The following is a 12,657-nucleotide window of genomic DNA, read 5'->3' as shown; positions in this document are numbered from 1 at the left end:
AAACACATTGAATTAGCTTCTGGAGTGCCGTGACCTTCTTCATTTTTGCTGGTACATTGGGGGTCTCTGAGGCCGAGACCTGATGCCACGAGCACCGCCGCAAAGTCGCTTGAGTGCATTTAAGTAAGTGGTGCTGTCCTACCCTACATTTTTGTGTGAACTACATAAACATGTGCACACACACTACATAAACATGAGCACACACACTACATAAACATGTGCACACACACTACATAAACATGAGCACACACACTACATAAACATGAGCACACACACTACATAAACATGTGCACACACACTACATAAACATGAGCACACACACTACATATACATGTGCACACACACTACATAAACATGTGCACACACACTACATAAACATGTGCACACTCACTACATAAACATAAGCACACACACTACATAAACATAAGCAGACTAACTACATAAACATGAGCACACACACTACATAAACATGAGCACACACACTACATAAACATGTGCACACACACTACATAAACATAAGCAGACACACTACATAAACATGAGCACACTCACTACATAAACATGTGCACACACACTGCATAAACATAAGCACACACACACTACATAAACATGTGCACACACACTACATAAACACGAGCACACTTACTACATAAACACGAGCACACTTACTACATAAACACGAGCACACTTACTACATAAACACGAGCACACACTCACTAATCATGGTTATGTAGTGAGTGTGTGCTGAGGTTTATGTAGTGAGTGTGCAAAAATGCACATAGTAGACATCTAAAAGGGATACAAATACATTTCCTCACTGTACTGTACATACTTTGTACATCCAGTATTACACAGAACTATACAGTTAAGCTGCTGCTGGCATTTAGCAATATTTTTTTTGCATCACACTCAATGTCATTGATATAATGGGATACTTCATTCTTGTTTTTAGGTCACCTAACCAGTTGGAGCGGCAGCTTTCTGTGAGATGTGCCAAATACTAGTTTCACTGCTTATGTCTAATTTGAATGATTTCATGACCAGACAAGCATTGAATCGGAAAGTTGTAAAGTACCATAGGAAAATGTGCAGACTGTATTTGATATACACATTGTACAGTCACTTTCAAGTTTGTCCTGATTGTCACAAGTCTGTGCAGAGCTATTCCTCATGAACGGGTGAGAAACAAAGGTGTAAGTCGAAGCTTCCAGGCCCCAATGTAAAATCTGGGCCCTCACCTACCGTATAATGTGCTGTTTATAATATTGGTCTCTTATTACATGGCAGAGGGGCCTTTGGGATCCCTCAAGTATTAGATGTTGGGTGCGAATGCTCGCTTTGCATCCCCATAGAGATACTTCTAGTGGTTGTTCATGTAATACATAGTCATGACATGGTAAAAAAGTCGCAGATTGCGGCACAACTCACCTCTGCGACACAATCTGCGCCTGAAACTGCATATTTCAGTATCATAAATGACCCCCATAGTGTCTTTTAAATTTGTTTTCATTCTAACTTGTGCAATTAGTCAAAACTTTTATAGTAGCTATGATAATGTAGAAGTTTTGCTTGCAGATCTACTAGTCTTGTGATATCCCAATAGATACCTCATCTGTACGTTAGAATACAGCTCCAAAACCTACTGCATAAAGGCTAATGTAAAGGGAAATAAAGCCATACTGGACTTTTGTGCAGAGGTGGTAATACAATATTGTGTATGTTATGTGACGTCACAAATTCATGCAGGTTGCAGAACTTCCATTATCAAAATAACTTCAAATATTTCATGAAATCATTTCATTTTTTTTTCCCATCTGTTATTCTGTAAGACATGGTGCGAAATTAGCTAGAGGGTTTGGGTATAAGGTTCATACAAGGTACTTTTTTCCTTTGGGTTGAACATTACTTTTAAGCATGGCATGTATTGTTGGTTCAGTGCCTACATAGAAGACACGGGAGACCATTTTTGTGCTGGGTTTTCCTCTCAATTTGAGAAGAGCTGGTATGTGTTTCTCCATTAGACCAATTCATCACCCTTTGTGCTCTGGAGAATGAAATCCAGCAGATGTGACCACCCAGCAGTAAAAACAATAGGACTAAGCATGCCCAGACCTCCTCTCTCTAAGGTCATCATGAGATGCATGTTCTGCCTATATGGTATGCATGTCCCTTGTGCCCTGAAGAGCTCAATCAAGCTCTCAAAGGGGTTGATCTTTTCTAGTTACTGTTCACCAAAATGTTTGCAAGATGTATATATGATACTAATATAGCCTTTCTTGAAATTATGTGCCATTTTCTATATTCATAACATATGCCCCCTTGTTTGCCAAGTCTTTTGTGCTGTCCACACAGAGGTCTCGTCCATAAAAGGGCTGCTGATGGAGGATCATGTGACCCTTGAATCGCCTCCATGTGATGTCTACTCCATTCAGATACACTGCACCTGCCATCTGCGCCTACACTTTTGGGAGTTTAGTGCAGGTGCAGTGTGTTTGAATAGAGGAGACATCACATGGTGATATGACCCTCCATCACCGGCCATCTTATGGACAGGACCTCTATGCAGACAGCACAGTAGATTTTCCTAACAAGGGGACATGGCTTATAAAATATAGCAAATGGCACAGAATATAAACAAAGGCTATATTATCAAGTGTCATATAGTCATCTTACATACACAAGTCACAACTCCATTCCTAGTACTAATGCCCAAACTCATGTATGTGTGAACAAGGCTCAAGTCTTGGATATCTGGACGATTCAGCTTAGATTGAACATAATCCAAAATAAAGTTTCATCTATTCCTGTCCTACAAGGAATTTTGCTTTCCTATACTGTACCGCTGTCTATAACATGAGTACTTGTAGATCTAAGATGAAATAACAGCACACAATATTTTCATATATTAAATGAGGCATGGACTCGCGAGGCAGGGATGTAATATTACCACTTAACAAACCTTTGGTGTGCCCCTAGATGGGAAAAACCCAGGACTCAGCATATACACAGATATGATACAAAAATGTATATGCAAAAATGTATCTAAATTGAAATCGATAAAACAAATAAAAAGATGCATAAATTGGCAAAGGCAGACACAACCACATGGAGAGTGCACAAAACACGTCGGGACATCGAGTTATAGCATTGCAGGTAGTGGAAAAGGTGGGATGGAAAAACAAGTATAAATAAATACAAAATCAAACCATGTGGCTCCCCCACCTAGATAAAAATAAAAACATGATTCACAACATATACACAATACAGACCCGGCTAGTGGCACCTCCTAGAGACACGTGTTTCGCGTCAGCTTCCTGGTGTGGCCTCATCTGGTATATGCAGTTTGGTTCTGTGCACCAGTCCAAAGAAAGGATTCCCTGGAGCAGGAAAAAGTGCAAAGAAGAGCAACTAAACTGATAAGGGGCATGGAGGGTCTTAGTTATGAAGAAAGATTAATATAATTACATTTCTTTATACTTGAGAAGAGACATCTAAGGGGGGACATGATTAAGCTATACAAATATATACATGGACCATACAAAAAATATAGTGAAAATCTGTTCAGTGTAAAATGCCCTCAAAAGACAATGGGGCAATGCTTCCGACTGGAGAAGAAAAAGTTCAATGTTCAGAAGCGTCAAAGCTTCTTTACTGTAAGAACTGTGAATCTGTGGAATAGACTTCCTCAGGACGTGGTCACAGCAGGGACATTGGGCATTTTTTATAAAGGGTTTAGGCTAGTTGCAGACTAACATCAGAGATCAAGCTGGACCTCAGCACACTCTGGCATTGCTGGAAGTTCGTAAGGCTCCGTACGGCCCCATTCATTGTAATTCACTGAAATGGGGACTAGTGGAGATCCAGCCGCACTTTGGCAAATATGCAGAGAATCGGCCGGAAGAATATTGCTGCGTGCAGTGGATTTCTTCTGGCTGATTGTGAATGGGGCCAGACGGAGCCTTACATACAGTACAGACCAAAAGTTTGGACACACCTTCTCATTCAAAGAGTTTTCTTTATTTTCATGACTATGAAGGCATCAAAACTATGAATTAACACATGTGGAATTATATACATATCAAACAAGTGTGAAACAACTGAAAATATGTCATATTCTAGGTTCTTCAAAGTAGCCACCTTTTGCTTTGATTACTGCTTTGCACACTCTTGGCATTCTCTTGATGAGCTTCAAGAGGTAGTCCCCTGAAATGGTCTTCCAACAGTCTTGAAGGAGTTCCCAGAGATGCTTAGCACTTGTTGGCCCTTTTGCCTTCACTCTGCGGTCCAGCTCACCCCAAACCATCTTGATTGGGTTCAGGTCTGGTGACTGTGGAGGCCAGGTCATCTGGCGCAGCACCCCATCACTCTCCTTCATGGTCAAATAGCCCTTGCTTTCAAAGTTTTCCCAATTTTTCAGCTGACTGACTGACCTTAGTTTCTTAAAGTAATGATGGCCACTCGTTTTTCTTTACTTAGCTGCTTATTTCTTGCCATAATACAAATTCTAACAGTCTATTCAGTAGGACTATCAACTGTGTATCCACCTGACTTCTCCTCAACGCAACTGATGGTCCCAACCCCATTTATAAGGCAAGAAATCCCACTTATTAAACCTGACAGGGCACACCTGTGAAGTGAAAACCATTTCAGGGGACTACCTCTTGAAGCTCATCAAGAGAATGCCAAGAGTGTGCAAAGCAGTAATCAAAGCAAAAGGTGGCTACTTTGAAGAACCTAGAATATGACATATTTTCAGTTGTTTCACACTTGTTTGTTATGTATATAATTCCACATGTGTTAATTCATAGTTTTGATGCCTTCAGTGTGAATCTACAATTTTCATAGTCATGAAAATAAAGAAAACTCTTTGAATGAGAAGGTGTGTCCAAACTTTTGGTCTGTACTGTACCTACCATCCGGCTATGCTGGAGTGCGCAGATGTCCGGCAGGTCAGTTCCAGAACATCCTCCTGGACCTTTGACACTAGTCTTCAACTATCCTTGGATGAATTGTTAAAAGTAAATGACATTAATGCTTACAAAAACGTGTAGAAGTCTGGGTCTTACTCCCTTTTTGTAAAATTCACATTCCCACCTATGCCTTGTTTGAACTTGATTGATTTATGTCATTTTTCAATTGTAATAACTATGTAACTAAAAGTATGAGTGGTACAGGTACAAAGCTAATTACAAAAGCCACCCATGAAAGCCTTCGAGTCCCTTAGTATTAAAGTGACAGGTCATCCCCAGAGAAGCCTTTGAAAGAGAAATAAACTTAAGTCTGTTGGCGATAACCATGCACATGCTCGAGTCCTTGTTATACATAATGGAATGGAGGAAGCATTAAAATCAGTCTGTCAGTAACAGATCTACACAGTTAAGTGAATTGTCCCCGAGTGATAAAGGCGGCTGTAAAATACTAATGTCAGCCCTGATTTTTTGCATAGAAACCAGCTGTGTATGCCGTAAAGGAATATTGTAAGGGGAAATCTGAAAGATAACATCTGTTTTTGCTTCCTGTCCATTGAAAGCAGAGCATTTTATTGATTTATTTTGCATGTGTTTTTTCTTTTAGACTAAACTCTTTATGAATAAACAGGGGAATTAAATTTTTATTTTTTTTCTTGCCCCTGTTTCAATATGATTTTACTTATAAGCTTTTCCCAGGAAGAACGATTTGTTAATCACAATGTCTGTGATTGCTGTATAGCGAACGTGTGTTTGGATGCTTACATCACTTCCTTTGACTTTTGCTGGCGTGATTCCCTGCCTCGTAAAATAATCACTCTTGCAGATGTGCTGACTGCGAAGTTGCAACTGAATTTCTTGCTGTAACAAACCAGTGAGTACCTGACTGAGAATCTCTAAATCTCTGAATTACACCTCTTTTGTCTGCTTTACTTTTGGCACATAGCACCTTCCCCCGTAGGAACATGCATAGTCTAGGTAAAGTTAAGCAATTTTTTGTATTTCTTACATCTCTAGGAGCTAATCAACAGCATCTATTAAAATTAAGCTTGTAACGTGAAACCTTTCTAGAAGTTTCATTAACCATGTATCTAGGAGGCATCAACGTGTTACTTGCCATAATTCATTTTCTATTCCCATTAATATTCTTTACAAAGGTGTTTATTCACAATCAGTTAATTTTTTTAAGGAGCAAGAAATATTAATAAAGCAGCGGCATAGAAGTGCTTTCTGGGTAATTTGTAGAAAGATTTTGAAAAATGGTCTGGATGCTTTTCTCCAGTTTGCAGTACAAGCTATGTGCACGGTGTTGCTGAGATGGGTTGGTGATCCAGGGGCTTATTCTTCGGAGAGTCTAGAAGGGGGTTTCTCCCTAACATGAGGAGGATTGGCTTCTGGCTGATTGACAGCAATGCTAGATTTGATGTATCCCTATGATGGAATAGGGTAATATATTACCATGGTAACAGTAGAAGAACACACATAAAGAGGTCACCGTACTGAGATAGGATGTTGTAAACCTGCTATGTAAGCTGTGCAAGCAAACAGGGTACCTCATCCCACAAAATTCATTAAAGCAATAAACTCAGTAAGTAAATGCAGATGATCAGGTAATATAATTCACATGCTTTTCTCAAGGCACCAATGTTTAAATATTGGCAGGAGAAAAGTATGGGGTAATCCCATGGCCCTGAAATTAAATTAATTGATAGATGGTATTTTGCTGTCACCAATAAGTGTTAGATGGCTCTAATTATGACTTCTGTAACCTTGTAAAACTAGCTGAATGGAGTTACGTTTTTATAGCATCTTACATGTTAGTTTTAGAATAGAAATTCTTCTGCAGTCCCTACCCTCTACCCTGTATAACAATACCATTGATTACCAAAAGAGTTAAAGAGTTAATGAAGACCTGTCCCCTCTCCAGACATGTCTGTTGTAGTGACGTGCTTGGTATCGCAGATCAGCCTCATTCACTTCTATGGGGCTCAGCTGCTCCTAGGCCATGTGACCAAAGACTGTATAGTCACTGGCCTAGGGAAAGCATAGAGATGGCAGCAGTGCTCAAACAGCTACATGGTGGGGGTCCCAGGTGTCAGACCCCCACAGATCAGATACTGATGACCTATCCAGAATGAAAATCTCAGAAAACCCCTTTAACAGAATCCAGTGAATTCAAATTCTTGCAAGCCTACATATAGTAAAAATAACTAGGGATGAGCGAACCCAAACTGCAAAGTTCGGGTTTGTACCAAACTTTGCGAGTTCAGGTGCCCGGAAGTCTGGGTTTCGAGTTTGGTGTTCGGTTGATCTTATTATTTTCTGTTATAATATGGTTATATCGGAAAATAATAGCAATCTTAAGACAGAATGCAAAAAAATATGGCCATTTAAGGGTTAAAAAACCCAAAAAGCAACTCACCTCATCCTCTTGATCGCGCTGCAGCAGCATCTTCTATCTTCACTGAACAAGACCTGCCAAAGGACTTGCGCTATCCCACGTGATGAAGTCATTGCACACATGGCAGGCCCTTTGGCGGGTCCTGTTCAGTGAAGATAGAAGAAGTTGCTGCAGCGTGATCAAGTGGATGAGGTGAGTTTTTTTTTTTTTAACCTCTAAAAGACCATATTGTTTTGCATTCTGTTTTAAGAATGCTATTATTTTCTGATATGAACACGTTAAAACCAAAAATAATAAAGTGAAGTTCAGGTCCTTATTCACTACAATGGGGTTAAGTTCGGATAAAGTTCAAGTCCCGAACCCGAACTTTGACCTGAAGTTCGTCCAAACCCGGCATTTGCTCACACCTAGAAATAACCAATTAAAATATCCTCTAAATAAAAAGAACATTAATACCAACATATGTGTTATCTTCTGAGTAGATCTCCTGACATGTATAATGGATAGATAGATAGATAGATAGATAGATAGATAGATAGATAGATAGATAGATAGATCACCTTGTTTGTTGGCTGAACGCATCTTTCACATAGGCCTGAAATTCATTGCTGGTTTGGTCACAACTTCTCGATTAAACAGAGAGATGTGCTACCGACATTATGTAAAAGACATCATTCATATACCGTAGTACATGACAATTTCTTTCTAACCTGCCTTGTACCTCACATGGATCCAGAGATCTCCTCATTCATTGCTCTGCTAGATTTATATAATACTGGCAAGCTCAGGAGATGTGCCCATTGTTCTGAAGCTGTCTCCCTATCACAGCTCAGGAAGCAGTTGGAGGATGAAACTGTGCATGTGCGTCCATCTCAGTGAGCAGGACAAAAATATAAGAAAAAAAGGTGGCGCTATACAGATACTGAGTAACTCAGTGGCTATACTAAATGTTTAATTCCATGCAAATATTTATTTATTTTATTCACTTATTTAGCGCTAATATATTCCGCAGCGCTTTACAGACATTGGCATCACACTGTCCCCAAATGGGGCTCGCAATTTGAGTCCCCTATCAGTATGTCTTTGGAGTGTGGGAGGAAACCGGACTACCCGGAGGAAACCCACGTAAACACTGGGAGAACATCCAACCTCATGCAGAGGTTGTCCTTGGTGGGATTCAAACCGAGGGCACCAGGGCTGCAAGGCACCAGTGCTAACCACTGAGCCACATACATAAGTATTTAGATCCAGGTGCTGGTTAGAAAACTGTAAAATATATTTAGTTGGACAATCCCTTTAACTCAATGTAACTGATCCCCCCTGAGTTGCTGTACTAAGACCAGCCACAACTTAATGCATGGCGCTGTGCCTATTTGGAAAACAATAAAGGGGATGTGGCACTCTTTGGACCACCACAACTCCTTTATTCAACTGATTAATGGAGATACCAGGAGCTGGAGCCCACCAGACATATGTTATATAGGCCATTGTGAGGATGTGACCTCTTCAGTGAGAGCAGGTTTTCCAGTTGAATTTTTGTTGAATTACTGATTAAAAACATGGCTCATAATGTGGTCAATTAAACAATTGAAAAGTGTATGTCATGCTTGCCTACTTTTGAGAAGGGACAACAAGGAGATTCTAAAGAGATGAATAACAAATACTGTAGCTTGAATAGCACAGGCTCCAAAATGCCCCACCCAGATTTCCTTATGCCTCACCCATCTATATTTTTAAGGGGAACAGTATTTAAAAAGGCCACAACTGGGGGACACTTTTATGCAAAGAGGGTACTACTGGGAGCATTATATGTAAAGAAACCGCTACTCTGGGGCGTCATATAAGAAGAGGGCACTACTGGGAGCATAAAAAAGAGGCATTAATGCTAAATAGGTTCAATTATGCAGAAACAAGTTGAGGTCCGGAGAAGTCATCTGTGTAGGGATGAGAAAAAAAGGGAAGAGAACGACTCCAGCCTGAGGAGACATCACCTATAAGTCACTGAGTGGGGACCTAAATGGGATTATTAATTGTGTTTTGTTATGTGTGTGATTTACTCGATCCCATCCCCCCCCCAATATCCTCTCCTGCCGCCGCTAACCCCCCCCCCCCCCTCTCTCTCTGGTCCTTGCAAAACTTGGCCTTCATGAAACCGGTCCCTGGTACAAAAAAAGGTTAGGAACCACCAAAGATGGATATTTCAGCAGCACAGGAAAGACTTTCAACTGTTCTGGGAGTCTGACAGGCCTTTCCATGACATGAGTGGTGTATACCAGGTCTGTCAGCATGTTACTAGGTCTGACAGGAGGCCTGAGGTTTTTTTTGGTCAGGAAACATTGTGAACAGTCTTTTCTTGAAGAACATGTGAGACACATATAAGTCTGTTGTCCTTATCTCAAAGAAGATTGCCTCAAAAATGGCAAATTGGCCATTTTCTTTCATGTGATAATTTATACTATGACGCTGAATCTATAATAAACTTGCATCTGAATATTTTCCTTGGAGTGCCATCCCTTACTCTCTTCAGACTTTATTGTCTATTTCAAAGTAAAACTGAGGAAAGAGGTTGATTTGAATTTTTATAATTTTGTATTATTTTACACACAAATTTTTTTATATTTTATTTTAATGTTTACTCCTCTTAGTGGACTTGAGCATGTGATCCTTGGATTGCTTATAAAAAGACTACATAAATATATCAATGCAGTCTATGGGACTTTTCCAAACTTTCTATTAAGCCCTGCCACAGGCAAATTCTATGGCAGATCTGTTAGCCTTCACAGGGCCTCAGGCTGCTATTGCAACCGATCAAAACCTCACAATTTTGCCATAGATGGTCTGAGATGTATTATGAAGATGGCACCAACCACACATGGAGAGGGTTCAGCTCATGAGCTAGCTCCATACTTCCCTTACACTCAAGTAATGTGTAGTTAAGTAAAAAAAAATTAAAGGATTAAAAATGTTGCGCTGTCTTCCCTTTCATATACCCTACCAGGGGCAGACATAGCGCCTGTTCAGCTGGTTCGGCTGCACTGGTGCCCAGCATGGGAGGGGAGCCCATTCCAAACTGCAACTTCAGGGCCAAGGTAAAAGAGTGCTTCCATTGTGGAAGCACTCATCTCTCTATATTCAACTGTATCGCCATCCTAAGGACAGCTATACAGATGATTGCTGCCGTGGGGCAGGGCAGAGGCTTTTCCCTTCCCCGTTCCTCTTATAGACCTGTGGCCTAGTGCCTGTAGCCTATCTAAGTATGGTGCAGGTGGTGCAATGATGTAATTGCGCTGTCTGAGCCGGGCAGTGTACAGCACTGAACTGAAAGCAACATGGAGGTAAGTATATGTGTTTTAATCATTTACACTATGCTGTTATCCCGTATGGGGAAGGGGGGAGAAGAGCACTATGGGGGCATCTGCTGGAGGCCTTATATACTGACACACATATTGGAGGAGCATTTTATAGGGGTATTTTATACTGGCACACATTATGGGGGCATTATGGAGAAGTGGGGGAGAGAAGCACTATGGGGCATCTACTGGGGGGAATTATATATTGGCATCATAAACTTGCACAAACTATGGGGGCACTATGGAGAAATGGGGAAGAGGAGCACTATGAAGGCATCTACTGGGGGCATTATATATTGACACTATACAGGCAAACATTATGGGCGGCACTATGGAGAAGTGTGAGAGAGCAGCACTATGGGGGCATCTACTGGGTGAGCATTATATAGGGGCATTTTATAGTGGCACACATTATGGGTCACTATGGAGAATTGGGGTATAGGTGCAGTATGGGGGCATCTACTGGTGGAGCATTACATAAGGGCATTTTATGCTGGCACATATTATGGGGGCACTATAGAGAAGTGGGGGATTCTACTGGGGGGCTATCACGACCGGCGTGCCGATCACATACGTGACGCAAAGGGAAGGCCCTGTCCAAGGGAGACCGAAAGGTGGTGACCCCTAACTCACCTTGAGGCTGGCACCTGACTGCCCTGACGTCCCTAGACGGGTTTCTCACCCGTACGCCGATCACGTGCCTAAACCCTGGCTTTCCCTAAGATGAGCCCTATGTAGTGAACGGGGCGGTGGGATCACTAGTCCTCACCACTAACACTAAAGGAAAACACCAAGGAGAGGACAGACAATACAGACAAAACATATAATCCCAGGTGGGCGACAACAGCGGACAACAAAAGCCCAACAGGGATCCGGAGGGTAACGCTCTGGAACAACCAACAGGAATCACAGCTACACAGCTCCAGTGGGTCAGTATAGAAGTCCAGACAGGAAGCTCTATATCTGGCAACCAGAGAAGTGGGAGGGAGAATATAAGGAGGTTGGGAGTGATGGACAAGAAACAGCTGAGGAGAAGAAGAAGCTACGGATCCCTGAGTGAGACAAAAAGGATTGCAAGGCAAACACAGAAAGCTACCATTAAGAAACAGCGCGATCTTTAGACATAGAGCACGCAGCCACCCGCTGCAACTTCCTGACCCCGGGTATAACTGAGTCAGATGTGGCTCTTGACACCCTTGTGACAGGGGCATTGTATAGGAGCATTTTATACTGCCACGCTATATGTGCATCATGGGGTGGGGATCATCACTATAGGGACATTTCATACTGGAACACATTTTGGGGGCACTATGGGAATGGGGGGAGCACTATGGGGGTATCTACTACTATATTGGAGTATTTTATATTGGCCCAAATTATACGGACATTCTCTAAACTAGAGGCACTAAGAAAGGGTTTTATTTGTACAGGCACACAGTAGGGGAATTGGCACACATTATGAGGGCACTATGGAGATATTGGCTTTACTGGGGGCACTAAGAAGAGGTATTTTTTTAAGTGGGCATTTTGTTTACATTATTAGTGTCATGGACACTATTTGCTGGTTGCAGTTATTTTTTAGAGCACTGTATGCCAATAATTATTAATGATCCACTATCTGTGTGGTAGTATTATTTTCAGGGGTTTATCTGTTTCTGCAGTATTGTATTGGGGAGCACAGCAAGCTGAGTATTCTGGTGCTTGATAGGATGTAGAGAAGGTGGGGAGGATGATAGAAAAGTAGGAAGCTAAGATGTCTGTTTGTAAAACTCTGCAGAGATGAGAGATGGATGAAATAAATCACCATGGTGGTCTGGTCTGAATGGAGAATATAAGGAAAGAGAACATTCACATCAAAGAAGACATCATTGGATGTAAGAGGTATGTGGTGCTGTGTTAGGCTACTTTCATATCTGTGTTAGAAATTCACCCGAACCGG

At 41.3% G+C, this 12,657-nt stretch overlaps 1 protein-coding gene across 1 annotated transcript in view; it reads left to right on the top strand.

The window, feature by feature from the left end:
- Positions 1-5,757: 5,757 nt before the first annotated feature.
- Positions 5,758-12,657, top strand: part of SI (sucrase-isomaltase) — a 359,277-nt gene continuing 352,377 nt past the window's right edge. Inside the window, exon 1 of the mRNA XM_040428175.1 lies at positions 5,758-5,841. The gene's annotated coding sequence lies outside the window, so the exon portion shown is untranslated. The remainder of the gene's footprint in view (positions 5,842-12,657) is intronic.

Source organism: Bufo bufo, chromosome 4, assembly GCF_905171765.1.
Source record: "Bufo bufo chromosome 4, aBufBuf1.1, whole genome shotgun sequence".
Taxonomy (NCBI): domain Eukaryota; kingdom Metazoa; phylum Chordata; class Amphibia; order Anura; family Bufonidae; genus Bufo; species Bufo bufo.
This window is presented reverse-complemented; position numbering and strand designations above follow the sequence as displayed.